The 14,227-nt window shown below is 35.8% G+C and overlaps 1 protein-coding gene across 4 annotated transcripts in view; it reads right to left on the bottom strand.

Moving 5' to 3' along the window:
- Window positions 1-14,227, bottom strand: part of COMMD10 (COMM domain containing 10) — a 187,569-nt gene that overhangs the window by 37,694 nt on the left and 135,648 nt on the right. The gene's annotated exons all lie outside the window — the stretch shown is intronic.

The raw sequence follows: 14,227 nt of genomic DNA, 5'->3' as shown, positions 1-14,227 counted from the left end.
GAGAGAGAGAGAGATAGAGAGGCAGAGACATAGGCAGAGGGAGAAGCAGGCTCCATGCACCGGGAGCCTGATGTGGGATTCGATCCCGGGTCTCCAGGATCGCGCCCTGGGCCAAAGGCAGGCGCCAAACCGCTGCGCCACCCAGGGATCCCTCTTCAGATATAATCTAAAAGAATTACTAAATGGTCAATTCTACTAAAACAAAACAAAACAAATCAACGAGGAAGATGTAAAATAAAATTGTGATGTCGAAAGTAGTAAAATTCAATTTACTAAATTCAGTAAAACTAAAATTATTTTTTTAAAAGATTCTATTTATTCATGAGAGACACGGGGAGGGGGGGGCAGAGACATATGCAGAGGGAGAGGCAAGCTCCATGCAGGGAGCCTGATGTGGGACTCGATCCCAGGACACCAGGATCATGCACTGAGCCAAAGGCAGATGCTCAACCACTGAGCCACCCAGGCGCCCCAGTAAAACTAAAATTAAATAATTACTCATACATAATGTTAAAAAGAAATAATAATCTAAAATTAAAGTCCAAAAGTATTTTAGAATAAAGCCAGGAAGAAATAATACACATATACTAAACAGCTCTAGATACTGTTCTGAAAGGTTATCAAAGTTCAGTAAAAGAAAAGCTTTTGAATGTTCTCAAAATATTCTTTGTATTCAGTTATACAAAGAAATGCCCAACAAAGAAAAAAAAAGATTAATTTCTGTGCCTTTATATTTAACATGAGTTTGCTAGTCCCCAGATATACCCACATTTAGACATCAATAAATCCTTACTGGTATGTAAAAATCACCATAATACTGTTCCTGGAGCTACTGAGCTCTCTTTAAAACTAATTAGACAAAAGTTATAGTGTATGGCATTGAATATTCTATACAGATTGGAACTAAACAATGAAATAACATATGAAATGAAATTATTACTCAGAAAGGTTCAGTATTAATTCTTGGAAAATACGTCCTCCAAAGTTCAGATGACCACAGCATTTTTTTGTTTTTTAGTTTCATACATTTTATTTTTTAAGCTTTAATTTAAATTCCAGTTAGTTAACAGACAGTGCAATATGAGTTTCAGGTGTACAATACAGTGACTCAACACTTCCATATAACACCCAGTACTTATCACAAGTATGCTCCTTAATCCCCCATCCACCTTCATTTTCGTAACCATCAGTTTGTTCTCTATAGTTAAGACTCTTTCTTGGTTTGCCTCTCCTTTTTTCCCTTTGTTCATTTGTTTCTTAAATTCCACATGTGAGTGAAATTATATGGTATTTGTCTTTCTCTGACTTATTTCGCTTGGTGTAATACTCTCTAGCTCCATCCATGTTGCTGCAAATGGCAAGATTTCATTCTTTTTTTTGTGGCTGAGTAATATTCCATTATATATAATATATATATATAGGCACATACAGATACACACACACACACACACACACAAACACATACCACATCTTCCTTATCCATCCATCAGTTGATGGATGTTGAGCTGTTTCCATAATTTGGCTATTGTAGATATTGCTGCTATAAACATTGGGGTGCATGTATCCCTTTGAATTAGTATTTTTGTATTGTTTGAGTAAATATCTAGTAGTGCAATTGCTGGATTGCAGGGAAGGTCTATTTTTAAATTTCTGAGGATCCTTCATACTGTTTTTCAGAGTGGCTGCACCAGTTTGCATTCCCACCCACAGTGTAAGAGGGTTCTCCTTTTCCCACAATCTCGCCAACACCTGTTGATTTTTGTGTTGTTGATTTTAGCCATTGTGACAGGTGTGAGGATTCATTAACCATATTACAATGGGTTCATTTCTGGGTTTTGTATTCTGATCCACTGATCTATGTGTCTATTTTAGCTCATTGTAGTTCTGATTTGTACTTCCCTGATGATGAGTGATGTTGAACATCTTTTCATGTGTCTACTGGCTATCTGTATGTCTTCTTTAGAAAAATGTCTATGCATGTCATGTGCCCATTTTTTTTAAACTGGATTGTTTTCTGGGTGTTGAGTTTTATAACTTCTTTATAGATTTTGGATATCAATCCCTTATCAGATATTTCATTTGTAAACATCTTCTCCCATTCTGTAGGTTGCCTTTTAGTTTTGTGGCTTCTATTACTGTGCTGAAGCTTTTTATTTTGATGAAGTTCCAATACTTTATTTTTGTTTTTGCTTCCCTTGCCTCTGGAGACATATCTAGAAATAAGCTGCTATGGCCAATGTCAAAGAAGTTACTGCCTGTGTTCTCTTCTAGGATTTTTATGGTTTCAGGTCCCATATTTTGGTCTTTAATCCATTTTGAATTTATTTTTGTGTATTGTATAAGAAAGTGGTCCATTTTCATTCTTTTGCATGTTGCTGTCCAGTTTTCCTAGCGCCATTTATTGAAGAGATTTTTCCCCATTGGCTAATCTTTCTTGTTTTGTCAAAGATTAATTGATCATAGTGCTATGGGTTCATTTCTGGGTTTTGTATTCTGTTTCATTCATCTATGTGTCTATTTTTGTGCCAGCACCTTACTGCTTTCATCACTACAGCTTTGTAAGTAATTTGAAGTCTGGAATTGTGATGCCTCCAGCTTTTCTTTTCTTTTTCAAGATTGCTTTAGCTACTCAGGGTCTTTTGTGGTTCCATACAAATTTTAGGATTGTTTGTTCCAGCTCTGTGAAAAATGCCGTTGGTATTTTGATAGGGACTGCATTAAATGTGTAGATTGCTTTGGCTCCTACAGACATTTTAATAATACTTGTTCTTCCAATCCATGAGCATGGAATGTCTTCTCATTTCTTTGCGTCATCTTCAATTTCTTTTTTATAGTTTTCAGAATACAGGTCTTTCACTTTTTTTTTAAAGGATTTTATTCATTTATTCATGAGAGACACATGCTTGCATGGGGGGCCTGATGTGGGTGGGACTCGATCCCAGGACTCTGGGATCACAACCCAAGCCAAAGGCTCAACCAGCTAAACCACGAGGCACCCCCAGGTCTTTCATGTCTTTAGGTACATTTATTATTCCTAGGTATCTTATGGTTTTGGGCACAATTGTAAATGAGACTGATTCTTTAATTTCTCTTTGGGCTGCTTCATCATTGCTGTATGGAAATGGAATTAGATTTCTGCATTCTGTGATTTTACTGAATTTGTTCCTTAGTTACCGCAGTTTTTTGGTGGACTCTGGTTTTCTATAGAGTATCGTGTCATCTGCAAATAGTGAAAGTTTTACTTCTTCCTTGCTGATTTGGATGCCTTTTATTTCTTTTTGTTTTTTTATTGCTGTGGCAAGGGCTTCCATTAATATGTTAAATAACAGTGATGAGAATAGACATCCCTATCTTGTTCCTGACTGTAGAGGAAAAACTCTCAGTTTTTCCCCCATTTAGGATGATATTACCTCTGGGTTTTTCATATATGGCCTTTATTATGTTGAGGTACGTTCCCTCTTTATTGAGGGTTTTTATCATGAATTGATGTTGAACTTGTCAAGTACTTTTTCTGCATCTATTGAAATGATCATATGGTTCTTATCTTTTTATTAAAGTGGTGTATCATGTTGATTGATTTGCAAATATTGAACCACCCTTGCAATCCAGGACTTAAACCCCACTTGATTGTGGTAAATGATTTTTTTAATGTATTGTTGGATTTGGTTTGCCAGTTGAGAACTTCTGCATCTGTTGTTCATCAGGGATACTGGCCTGTAATTCTCTTTTTTAGGGTGTCTTTATCTGGCTTTGGTATCAGGGTATAATGCTGGCCTGAGAATGAATTTGGAAGTTTTCCTTCTTTTTGGGGGAAATAGTTTGAGAAGATTAGGTATTAACTCTTGAAATGTTTGGTAGAATTCGCCTGTGAAGCTGTTTCTGAACTTTTGTTTGTTGGGAGTTTTTTGATTACTGATTCAAATTCTTTGCTGATTATCAGTCTGTTCAAGTTTTCTATTTCTTCTTGTTTCAGTTTTGGTAGTTGATATGTTTCTAGTAATTTATCCATTTCATCTAAGGCTATTCAATTTGTTAGTGTATAAATTTTCATAATCTCTCATAATTGTACTTCTGTGGTGTTGTTATTTCTCCTCTTTCATTTGTGATTTTACTTATTTGGGTATTTTTTCTTTTTGGTAAGTCTGACTAAAGGTTCATTGTTTTATTTTGTTTTATTTATTTTTTCAAAGAAACAGCTCCTGGTTTCCTTGATCTGTTCTACTTTTTTGTTGCTGTTGTTTTTTAGTTTCTACATCACTTATTTCTGCTCTAATCATTATTTCCTTCCTTCTGCTGGTTTGGGGCTTTGCTTTTTCTTTATCTAGCTCCTTTAGGTATAAGGGTAAGTTGTTTATTTGGCATTTTTCTTGCTTCTTGAGGTAGGCCTGTATTGCTATAAATTTCCCTCTTAGGATGGCTTTTGCTGCATTCTAAAGGTTTTGGATCATCATGTTTTCATTTTCATTGGTTTCCATGTATTTTTTAAAAAGATTTTATTTATTTATTCATTCACTCACGAGAGACACAGAGAGAGAGAAGCAGAGACATAGGCAGAGGGCAGAGGGAGAAGCGGACTCCCTGAGGGGAGCCTGATGTGGGACTCCATCCCAGGACCCTGGGATCATAACCTGAGCCAAAGGCTCAGCCACTTAGCTACCCAGGTGTCCCTGTTTCCATGTATTTCTTTTTAAGATTATTTATTTATTTATTCATGGGGGTGGGGAGGGCAGGGACACAGGCAGAGGGAGAAGCAGGCTCCACGCAGGGAGCCCGATGGGGATCTCGATCCCGGGTCTCCAGGATCATGCCCTGGGCTGAAGGCCATGCTAAACCACTGAGCAACCCGGGCTGCCCGGTTTCCATGTATTTTCCATGTATTTATTTCTTGGTTGACCCATGAATTGTTTAGTAGCTTGCTGTATAGCCTCCATGTATCTGTGGTCTTTCTAAATTTTTTCTTGTGGTTGACTTCTAGTTTCAAAGCATTGTGGTCAGAAAAGGTACATGCATGGTATGACTTCAATCTTTTTTTATTAGTTGAGGCCTGTTTTGTGACTTAATCTGTGATCTTTCTGGAGAATGTCTTCTTCTTCTGGGAATCCTATAATACAAATGTTAGTATATTTGATGGGGTCACTGAATTCCCTAGGTCTGTTCTTGTGTTCCATAATTATTCTTTTTCTATTTTGTTCAGTTTCATTATTTTCTGTTATTTTGACTTCTAGGTCACTAATTCCTTCCTCTGCTGCTTTCAGCCTGCTGTTCATTGCATCAAACCTGCTTCCAATCTCATTCATTGCACTCTTCATCTCTTGACTGATTCTTTTTTCACCTCTTTTATGTCTATGGTAAGGGTCTCGCTGATGTCTTCTATTCTTTTCTCAAGCACAGTGAGTATCCTTATGATTGTTGCTTTAAGTTCTTCAGCAGGCATGTTACTTATATCTGTTTTCCTTAGATGTCTGGCCATGGCTGTATCTTGTTCTTTCACTTGGGATAAATTCCTCCATCTTGTTATTTTGTCTAAGTCTCTGCCTCTTTTCTGTGTTAGAAAAGTCACTTACATTTGATTGGCCTCTTCTTTCTCTTTAGTTGTGGAGTTTGTTCTATCTGTCTTCAGGTCAATTTCTGGAGTATTTAGGATGATTGGCAGTTACCTAGTTGTTTTTTTGGGATGAGGTGAGCCTAGGGTCCTTCTACTCTGTGGCCATCTTCCTCTTCTGACCACAGAATCTTGATGTTAAAGCAGTTCCACACATGAGAATCTTCAAATTATCTACTGCTGATGTTTCAATTAAAACTGACCTGAACCTACCACAACAGTCTTCCTTTTGTTTTAGTAACCAAGTTTGAGGTCTTATTTTTCTTTCTGAGAACTGTACACAATTTTGAAAAGAAATGGTATTTACTAAAAAGAACAGCAAGTCCTAAACTAGCACCATGACATCGGGTAGAGGGCTCTTTGCTACTAATGCTCATGGAAATTAATTTTGAGAGTTGAAATGAGTCTTCAATTTACAATGTTCACATTAAGAGTAAACTGATGTCAAAAGCTGTTTTGTCTTCACGGTTTTGCTAAAATGTCCTCTTGTGTATTTTCCTTTCATAAATTTCAAATGAAAATAAATAAATTTTCTATAGCACAGGCCATCTGGAAATGAATAATTCATAAGTTTAAAATATTAAATAGAATAAAAACAAAAGAAATTTAACTTTCTACTATTAAAAAAGAGACAGTGGGCCCAAAAATGGAGCCACTTGTGCTAAGCACATGTCAGGAAATGTAGATGTAACACCTAACTTAATTACAGTTTCAACATCTCCAAGGAGTGCAATCTTAAACCAGTCAATGTGGAACAAGCTGGTCAGTTGTAGTAAGATAATCTGCCTGTAAGATCCCTGCCATCCCTTAAAGGAAGGTGACCTGAAACAACAGACTTCTTGCTAGTAACTTCCTTGTCCTGCTCCCACCTGCCTATAAAAATCTTTGTGCTGCTCTTTGGAGTTCCTTTCTATCTGCTAGATGCTGTCTGATTCATAAATGGTTGGGGGAAAAAAGCTAATAAAACCTTTAAAATTTACTCAGTTAAATTCTGTTTTTTTTTTTAACACTGCTCAGTAAACAAGCTACATACTTAAAATATCTATAAAGGGTCTTTGTAAGATTCAGAAGACTTCTTTTTAAAGAGGAAGGAGGAGGGGTAGGGGGAGAGGGAGAAAGAATCTTAAGCAGACTCAGTACTGAGCAGGGAGCCTATCACAGAGCTCCATCTCATGACCTTGAGATCAGGACCTGAGCTGAAATCAAGAGTTGGACTCTTAACCAACTAAGCCATCCAGGTGCCCCTTAAAAGACTTTTTGTATCTTTTTAAAAGATTTTATTTATTTGAGAGAGAGAGAGAGAGAGAGAGAGAGAGAGTACAAGCAGGGGAGGGGCAGAGGGAAAGGGAGAAGCAGATTCTCGATGAGCATGAATCTGGTTCAATCAAAGGACCCTGAGATCATGACCTGAGCTCAAATGTCAGACACTTAACCAACTGAGACACTCAAGAGCCCCAGACATTTTTAAAATTTTGTTTCAAATGTCAATATGGGGCACCTGGGTGGCTCGGTCGGTTGAGTGCCCAACTCTTGGTTTCAGCTCAGGTCATGATCTCAGGGTCCTGAGATCAAGCAAGCCCTGCCTTGGGCTCTGCACTCAGAGCCCTCTGTCCTTCTTCCAAAATAAATAAACGTAGACAACACACCCAAATCTCAATATGACACAGAAGGAAGAAGTTGCCCATCCTCTGGCTTCTTGAAACATAAATCCAAGGACCTTTTAACTACCAGTCTTCAGATTTCAACTGTCATATACATGCTTGGAGCTGATAATTTTTATAGCACCCAGAATATAAAACATTAAAGTCCAGTACAGATTAAAACAATACCCAAATTATACTTCAGCATAATCCTGTCCATGCTTACTGAACTTTAGGAACAGGTATAACAGTGTTCATCATATATTCAGTAACTCCAAAATGAAGAGAAGTTGCAAACTCTACATATGAAGTTGGCCCAAGTCTCCAACTTCAGTGTCATTCAGTGATACAAGATCATCTTGGGCTTTACAACAGTATGGTCAACTTTCATTACATTTTAGATTCTTTTTTTCTGATCATATATCCATCTAGAAGCCAGGCACAGCATTTTAATATGGTAAAATATTATGGACTTGCCACCCTTGGGATATTTTTCAAATGCTTTTGGAAATTTTTATAGAAGGTAATTTCAGTCATGCATATTTGGGCTAATTTATTTAGCTGAGAAAGAATACAAAAATAGCTCCATATGCATACCCATGAAAATTTAAGAAAATGAGAAAAATTAAGATTGGATCTAACTGCAATGTTTCTGTAGACTGCAACTCAACTCACATTAGTAAATGTTTCAAAGATAAGAAATATGCTCTTCTCTCCCAGTTAATGAGATCAACATTTCTCAATATTTTAATAAAGCATTTTATATCTCTTACAGGCAAAAAAGACACAATCCAAGAATCCAAATAAATCTGAATTTACAGTTGGCATAGATGTGCACTATTAAATATCAGTGTCAGCTTATGCTATCATTAAATTCAAACTAAGATCATGATATGTGAAGACTAATTGTTCCTAAATCATACTGCATCAATAGATGACCAAAGGAAAACATCTTCAGGGGAAACATGTAGTTAATGGTAGATTCCCAAGGCTGATTTATTCTTTTAAAAAGAGAGTCTGCTTCAATTTGTGAAAAATTTGTACAATGGGGCACAAACACTTAATGAACAACAAAAATGAAGATAAAGTAACACAAAATTAAGCATTTGTAATAATGTGAGGGCTTCAGAAACAATGGAGAAGAATAATAACGAAAATGGGTTTTCCTCTGTCATTCTGCCTAATTGGTAGCATTAACTAGGAGCTCTGTGTGCAAGGGTCCGTGTGGATACAGGCAAGCTCCAGATCAGACAGCAGGAGCCATAGTGGGTATACAAGAAGCCGTCTGCTGGGCTGTAATCCCTCAAAGGCCAGAATAATGCAGGCCTATTTATGCAGTGCCAAGATGTACAATGGAAACCTTACCCCTTCCCATAGGGTTTGCTCCCTTTCTTCTGGGATGAGGCTCTGGTTTCTGGCCTGGGGATGTAGACCTGGAGTGTCCTGGTTTCATGTATAGACTTGTAATGAATCTTTCTTTTTTCAGCTCTATATCTTCTTCCTGCCCTTCTTCACACTCGCAGATTTTCTGCACAGAGGCTCCTTCAGATTTAGCCAGGTGGAGAGAAGTCCTCTTACCCCTGTGGCTCCCTCAGGGCTTGTTTCATTTGTCAGCTTACTCCCATCTTTCCTTCTCCCACAAATTTCTTGAAAACCTGCAAGTGCAAGTGAGTCTCTCTGGCTTTCTGGGATCTCTGGCTGCACGGGATCTACCGCTTTAGGTGCTCCGATGTGCCTCTTTTTTTTGAAGTGTCAGGAGGGACAGGAAGTCCACCTGTCTATTCAGGCTTCCATCTTGTATCGGCTGGGACTCCTTTTCAAAAATTTTAACCAGACTTCTTCCATCTAGTGCTTGTAACTGTGTATAAAAGTCTTCTCTGCTAACTTTAGAACAGCTAAACTTTCTCACCTTTAAATAAATTTTAAAACTCCACAGCATTTCAATTTAATATAAATTGATGGGAAATCAGTAGCGATTTTCATAACTGAATGATAACAAATTACTATTGCTACACCCAATGCTCACTTAAGTCTAATCTACCTCCAGTGAATCTTAAGAAGATTCAGTTTCTATTTCAAGTTCAAGGGTTTCTTTACAAACTAAAAGATAAAATGTATTTTTTTCCCAATTAACTCAGCAATTGAACAATAAGCAATTAGCTGTGAGACAATGAAAATAAAAATCTTGCCTTTTTTCCCCTCAAGAAGTCAACAAGTCAAAAGGTTGCAGAGGTGGGGGGATAGGGTAACTGGGTAATGAGCATTAAGGAGGGCACATGATGAGATGAGCACTGGGTGTTATACTGAATGTTGGCAAATTGAATTTAAATAAAATTTTTAAAAATCACAACCCTCCCCAAACAAACAAACAAACAAACAAACAAGAGAAGGCAATGAATCAAAGGGATCAATGACAATAGTATATGGAAATTTGGGGAAATAAAGTTTGCCATTATTCATAAAATCAAATATGAAAAATAGCAATAATATAATCTTTAAAAATTCTAGAAACAGAAACTAACTTTAGGACAGACACACCACTGAATAACAAATATGATTGTTAAGTGACTATGTGAATCACAATTAATTGAATCATTATGTTGATTTATTACTTTACTGCCATTGTCTCATTGCTGGTGCATAAAATCAGATGTGGAACTGGTCTCTAGCCAAGAATTCCCAAAGAAACAGAATAACAAGAAGTACAAGTCGTATAAAGCCTGCTTAAAGTCTGCACCATATTATAGTCTATTTTAAAGATTTTAATAAGATATAGAAAAACGTTCTGAAAAATTACAAAATAGTATAGTTTATGTGATATAAACCTACAGCCATCTCTGTCATGCTGCCATTATCTTTTAAGTGTTTTAGAATTCAAATTTAATGTGGTGGAGAAAGAGCCCTACTAAAGGTGGGAAAAGTAAATAAACTGACCTCCACAATGTCTTCTCGTTTCTAAATTTTCTAGACTATTTCACATTCTCAGTTCTTTACTTATTAATGCTTTAGTACCATGAGAAGTAAAAGTTACTTTTCACTTCACAGTAACCTCAAAATCCTACATGAGACAAATGTGTTTAGAATTAAGATCTTACATTAAGACACATGAACATTAGGAAATCAGACTTGGTGATCTGCCATGGTCAGGTTGTTTAATTTATCCAGATGTCTGACAGATGAAAGATCCAAATGCTGATCCACAACAATCACTGGAATAATGTTTGGGAACCTACCTAACTATTGGCATAAAACAAAAAGTAAAGTACTTTTCAATAAAAAGTAAATACTTACTTGTAATCATTTATATATTTGAAATAGTCCCAACCGTAAGAGTCCTGAAGAGACCACGGTAAAGAGAGTATGGTGATAAAAATTTTGACTTTAAAGGAAGAATATGCTAGTAATCATGCTTTGAAGTGAACTAATAACATAGTTAAGAAAATTTTTTTCACTAAAAACAATAAAAATTGCTAAAGACAGTATTACTAACATTTAATGCAGCATAAAATTATAATAATGTATACTGAACTATTTTTGTTTTTTGCTTTAGTATTGTTTTCAAAGCCTGGTGGGAAAGTTAAGAAAAATAAGATTATCTGCACAGTCAGAGTGGTTTTCAACTCTGGTACTAACAGAACCAACAGAGACCACTAGCAAACATTTTCTATGCTCAGGCCCATTCTCAAATCTTTAGACCAGGATAAGTTCATTACAACAAAATAAAATTGCATCAGAAAACACAAACCGCATGGGCTGTTCTGATGCCTATTTAGGTCTGGAACACCAGGAACAGACCAGCTTTACCTTCTCATATCTTCCACGTCTTTGGTGTAAACTCTTTATTCTTCCTCTGTCATCCAGTTTACTTCTGCTTTCTTTCTTTCTTGGTCGTCTTCTTCTTCTTTTTGATTTTTAAGTTTTTATTTTAATTCCAGTTAGTTAAAAGATAATGTTATATGAGTTTCAGGTGTACAATATGGTGATTCAAGACTTACTTCCGCACCATCACAAGTACACTCACTCCTTAATCCCTGTCACCTTTCCTGACTTTGACGTTGTACTTTCTCTAATTATTCCTCACAGGGTTGCCCTGTAGTTCATCTATATCAGAACTGAAACTTCAATGTTGCCCCAAAGCTACACTGAAGTCAACTTATGCACTCTAAAATTTCATGTAAGGGGAATTCAAGGTCACGGAGGGTTGACTGTTTAATGAATATTCTGATGTGAGCACACGGTAGTACACAGTAGAGGGAAAATACACATGTTTTGATCCTTTATGCAGTTACGAAAAGCAATATATGACAAAGAACATGAGTTTCTGGTGAAATGTAGTGCAGATGAACTCAAAGATATATCCTGGCAGATTCCAGTGGGTACCCCAAGATGGTTTAGAACTCAGTAATGGGAAGGAAAAAACTGATCATCTTTCAGTAGAAAACATCTCTCAGTGATAAGAAAGTCTTTATCAGTCATTATAGGGGATCTATTGTAGTGGCTTTGCACAGTACCCCTCTTTTAAACAGATGTGGCCTAGAAATGGTTAGATGTATTGTTGTCTGGCTTGAAATTCATGCCCTTCAATCTTTTATATTTTTGGAAATGTTTATAATGTTTTTGCAACAGATTTTATTCTATCTTAATAATTTCTTTTTTTTTTTTTTTTTTTTGAAAGTAGGCTCCACACACAGAGTAGAGCCCAATGTACGGCTTGAACTCACAACCCTGAGATCAAGATCTGAGCTGAGATCAAGAGTGGGATTCTTAACCAGCTGAGCCACCCAGGCACCCTTCTACCTTAATAATTTCTAATTTCTTACTTATTCTGTAAGTGGTAAGCTCATATGAATATCATAATAACAGCACCAATCTTATGATGCTAATGTACACAATTTACCAACCTTCAGACAATGTATACACAATAATGAAATGCATATACTTCGGAAGGTACCCTGAGTACAATGAGTTCTGGTGACATCAGACTTTGGCCTTTGTTTTTCATTCTTTATATCCAAACCTACAATGTCTTACTCTAGCTCAAATGCATTAAAATTCCAATTCATCAGTATCCAGATTTTCTGATAATTATGTAATCACCTTTAAAAACTAATGGCTGCATACTGTAGGTTATTGGAAAACCAGATGCTTAAATAATTCCAGGAAACCTATTTCCTTCTTGAATGTTTTGAAACCTAACTAATACAAAGATATTCTTTAAATTGTTTTTATTTTGACCTTATCCTCAAAAAACAGATTAAAGAAGAAGTCACAGGATTTTATTTTTGACGCAAGGGAATACTCGAACATTAAAATGATAATAGCTTAAGAGCCAGAAATAACTCTATTTTCTACTATTTTTTTGGGTAAAGATGCCAAATTAAGTTGTCCAAGATATGAATAGATTAGAAGGTCAAATAAATAGACAAATCTGAGTTTGTTGTAAGCTGAGAGAAGATTTATTTTAAAATATGTGAATTCCTGCATAACACAGATAATATAAATATGCTTTTATTCCAAACACCATTTGTAAAAGGTCTAACTTTGGGACTGCTGATCCCATACATAAGAAGCCTTCTGAGGAAAGAAAGAGCTGGAGGCCATGTATTGGGTTTAGTGATTGAAGTCAACATAATCCAAAAATTTATGTATGGGAAGACAGAACAAATCTTTAAAACACAAAAGTCTTTGCTCAGATATTTTTTAAAAAGGAAAAAAAATACTGCCTTTTCTTTTTCTTTCTTTCTTTTTTTCTTTTTCTTTCTTTCTTTCTTTCTTTCTTTCTTTCTTTCTTTCTTTCTTTCTTTCTTTCTTTCTTTCTTTTTCTTTTTACTTAAAATTTCATGCTTAGTTCAAGTCTTTAGCATACCCAACCAAATCTTAGACATAAAAAACCTTAGACAAATGTATGATGTGAGGAGCTGTTTGGTGAATCATTTGAGGATTTAAAGTAGGGAAATAAAATGATTAAATCTGCATTTTAGAAAAAAATCAAGTATTCGCTGTCTGTCACACGCTTAAATAATTTGAGACTATGGTAGTTCCTAAATTACAACTTGTAGAATAACTTCAGCCTTATAGAATATTTCCTCAAACTGATTATCAAGTGAATTTCCCAATAAAACTTTCTGGCTGGACTGTCAATGAGTGAAGTTTCCTACTTGACAGTATATTTTCATTCATTCATTCATTCATTCATTTATTTATTTTGAAGATTTAATTGGCTTTATTATGTGATTCACAAATTGGGCTGTATCCCATCTAGCAAGTATTGGGGGGGGGCTCCCTCCTACTTCATGGTTTAAATAACTTACTTGACAATATTATTTGTTGAGTATATTACACACATATGACACATATAAATAAATTACATATAGAGTGGACATACTCCTAAATTTTTATCGGTAGTGTATATAATCAAGGAAGGTTGAGGTAAAAAAAAAACTTCCAACAACAACACTGAAGAAAATTTCATGACATTAGACTGGAATTATTTCTTAATTAGGACATACAAAGTGGAAAACCATGAAAGAAAAGGTTGAGAAATAAATGAGATAAATTGTATCACATTACATTCAAAATTTCTTTTCCTTGAAAGATGCCTTAAGACAGTTTAATAGCAAGCCACAGAAAGAAAAAAAATAATTTCAACATATACAACCAACAAAGGGCATGTATCTACAATATCTATAGACCACTTGAGAGATAAATGGACAAGAGATTTAAAAAGGCACTTTCTATAAGTGGTTATTTACACAGTCACATGTACATCACTTGTCAAACATGCTCGACTCACTAATAAGCAAGGAAATGCAAACTACAAGTTCAGTGTGACACCTGTCTACAAAGTCACCAGAAATGACAAACACAACAATACCAAGTTTTGAAGATGTGTAGCAACCATAGCTCTCACACAGAGCTGGTGGGAAGTAAACTGGTAGAGCCACTCTGGGAAACTTGACTATCTATTAAAATTGAACCTGTGATC

Source organism: Canis lupus, chromosome 11, assembly GCF_003254725.2.
Source record: "Canis lupus dingo isolate Sandy chromosome 11, ASM325472v2, whole genome shotgun sequence".
In the NCBI taxonomy this organism is placed as follows: Eukaryota; Metazoa; Chordata; class Mammalia; order Carnivora; family Canidae; genus Canis; species Canis lupus.
This window is presented reverse-complemented; position numbering and strand designations above follow the sequence as displayed.